Raw genomic sequence first — 3123 nt, forward strand, 5'->3', positions numbered from 1 at the left:
GAAGCTTTGTAAAGATCTCTCTGGTGGTAAAGGATAAGCTAAAACAGCATGAGACTAGAGACAAGCTAATAAGAAACAAGAGAGTAAGGAAAGCAAAGGAGCAGAGGTGGAGCAGAGACAATACTAGATCATCCTATCAGGGAGGAAGAAACCACAGTGGCGAAGATTTCATTTTAATGGATTATTTTTTTAAGGTTTTATTTATTTATTTGACAGAGAGAGCACAACCAGGCAGAGTGGCAGACAGGAGAGGGAGAAGCAGGCTTTCCACTGAGGAAAGAGCTGGATGCTGATGGGAAAGGAGGCTCCATCCCAGGACCCTGGGATCAAGACCTGAGCTGAAGGCAGCTGCTTAACTAACTAAGCCACCCAGGGGCCCCTTAATCAATTATTTAAGTATAAAAATGTCTTGTATGGCTCTTCTCTCAGCCCTAAAATTCTAATTATACCTTTCAGATAAACTGAAAAAAAAAAAAGGCATACTGGTGATTTCTGGCACTGCATGAGCATTAATTACACACTTACATCTAAAGTAGACCATGTTTCTAATTCAGGGCAAACTGTTATTTCTTCATGGAAATAAGTAAATAGATAAACCACAAATTAAAAAATTAACCTGACATTTGCTTGGGCTTTCTTAGAACTAGAATGAATTCCCTGGGATTAACAATGATCCAATCAGTTTGGAGTATTTTGAAGTTCCCACATCCTTCTGAAGAAAATATAGTAATACATGCTAATACTGAAGAGATTGAAGATTGTCCACCTAAAGTATCTATCGTTCAATAAATATGTCAAATTTGTTTATTGTAAACAAAAGAGTTTATATTTAATCTTTAAAAAAGTAAGAATATATATATTTTAAAAATAAAAAATAAAACACTGTCATAAAAGGCAAATTAGAAAGTTTCTTTCATTAGTATAGCATTTATGAATTTATACAGCATTCAGATATTTCAGAAGTTACTCTAACATATCTTTCTTTTTTCTTAAGATTTTATTTATTTATTCATGAGAGACACAGAGAGAAAGAGAGAGAGAGGCAGAGAGAGCCACAGGCAGAGGGAGAAGCAGGCTCCATGCAGGGAGCCTGACTTGGGACTCGATCCCAGGACTCCAGGATCATACCCTGAGCCGAAGGCAGATGCCCAGCCACTGAGCCACCCAGGCATACCTCCATCTTTCTTTTAAATGGCTTACAACTTTATTCACTATTTTTAAAAAATATTTTATTTTATTGGGGCACCTGGGTGCCCCACGAGGGGCAAAGTGGGGCTCAATCTCACAGTCCTGAGATCATGACCTGACTGAAACAAAGAGTCGGATGCTTAACCGACTGAGACACCCAGGCACCCTTATTCACTATTTTTAATAGTGTAAATGACATTTGTTACTTCTTTCTCATTATTGATCCAAGATGACAACTGGGGAAAAACAGAAAGAATTAAGAGGAAAATAAAATGATTCAAACTATTATTAATGACAAACCTTGCATCTTCTTGTTCCCTTTCTTTCCCTCACCCACCATATTCGTCAAAAAGATTGGGAACTCTGTCTCCTAAGTATTCAATACCACCCACTTTTCTCTATCTCCATTGATGGCACTAATCCAAATCACCATTATCTCTTCCAGGATTACTGTACTATCTTAACTAGTCTTGCTAACACTCTTGTCCTCATTCCACTGAAGCACCATACAGTAGCAATTGATATATTTTAAAGATAATTCAGATGATGTCACTCACCTCCATAATATCTTTTAATGTGGTGACTGATTACTAATAAGCAACTCCTTATAGAAGTTCTTCATCATGACAGTGACCTTTTGTCCAACAAAAATAACCGTTGCAGTTTTTCTCTACTTCATTTTTCCATGGAAATGACACCCCTTCTTTCCTTTTTGAGGATTATTCTGTCTCATTTCAATTCCTATCTCCTTATTCCACATTACATTAAGTCCAAAAGTAATTCAGCTGCAAGAGATATTAAAGGTCATAAACTGGGACTCCTGGGTGTCTCAGCGGTTGAACATCTGCCTTTGGCTCAGGGCAATAAAATATTTTTTTAAAAAGAACTTAAATAGATAAATGCATAGCAACCCAATATATAAGTGATATTGGCTGTATTTTATTAGGATAAATGTGTTATATAAATTCAAATAGGGGTGCCTGGGTGCTCAGATGGTTGAACCTCCGACTTTTTAAAAAAGATTTTATTTATTTATTCATGAGAGACACAGAGAGAGAGGCAGAGACATAGGCAGAGAGAGAAGCAGGCTCCATGCAGGGAGCCTAATGTGGGACTTAATCCCGGGACCCCAGGATCACATCCTGGGCAGAGGGCAGGTGTTCAACTGCTGAGCCACCCAGGCATCCCTGAACCTCCAACTCTTGATTTTTGGCTCAGGTCCTGAGCTCAGGGTCGTGAGATCAAGCCCCACAATGGGCTCCACTTTCATTTTTTTTTTTTTTAAGATTTTATTTATTTACTCATTCATGAAAGACAGAAAGGCAGAGACACAGGCAGAGAGAGAAGCAGGCTCCATGCAGGGAGCCTGATGTGGGACTAGATCCGTGGTCTCCAGGATCACGCCCTGGGCCAAAGGCAGGCACCAAACCGCTGTGGGCTCCACTTTCAGCAAGGAGTCTGCTCGAGATTCTCTCCCTCTGCCCTGTCTGCCCCTCCCCCTGCTCTCTCTAAAATAATTAAATGCATTATTTTATTTTATTTTTATTTTTTTAATTATTTTTTTAAATGCATTTTTTTTAATTCAAATCTTTTTTTTTTTTTTTTGTAAAGACACTGCATAAGACTCCTCTAAGAAAATAACTGAGCTTATTGTGTGCTTGGCATGTGCTACCTGGACCAGCAGCACCAGTATGACATGGGAACTTGTTAGCAATTACAAATTCTCAAGGCCTAATCAGAAACTGGAGGTGCAGTATCCTTTCATCTCATTTTAACAACTCTGCCACCCCAACCAGGGGCAAGAGTGATACTCCCTGAAATCTGAGTGCCTAGGATGAGGGAAGTGAGTGCAATAACATTTCTGGACAGCATTGAGACCCTTGAGGTTCAGGATTATTAATCTAAAGGACAACCAGGCACCATCATTGTGTATTT

Source organism: Vulpes vulpes, chromosome 4 (assembly GCF_048418805.1).
Source record: "Vulpes vulpes isolate BD-2025 chromosome 4, VulVul3, whole genome shotgun sequence".
Lineage (NCBI taxonomy): Eukaryota > Metazoa > Chordata > Mammalia > Carnivora > Canidae > Vulpes > Vulpes vulpes.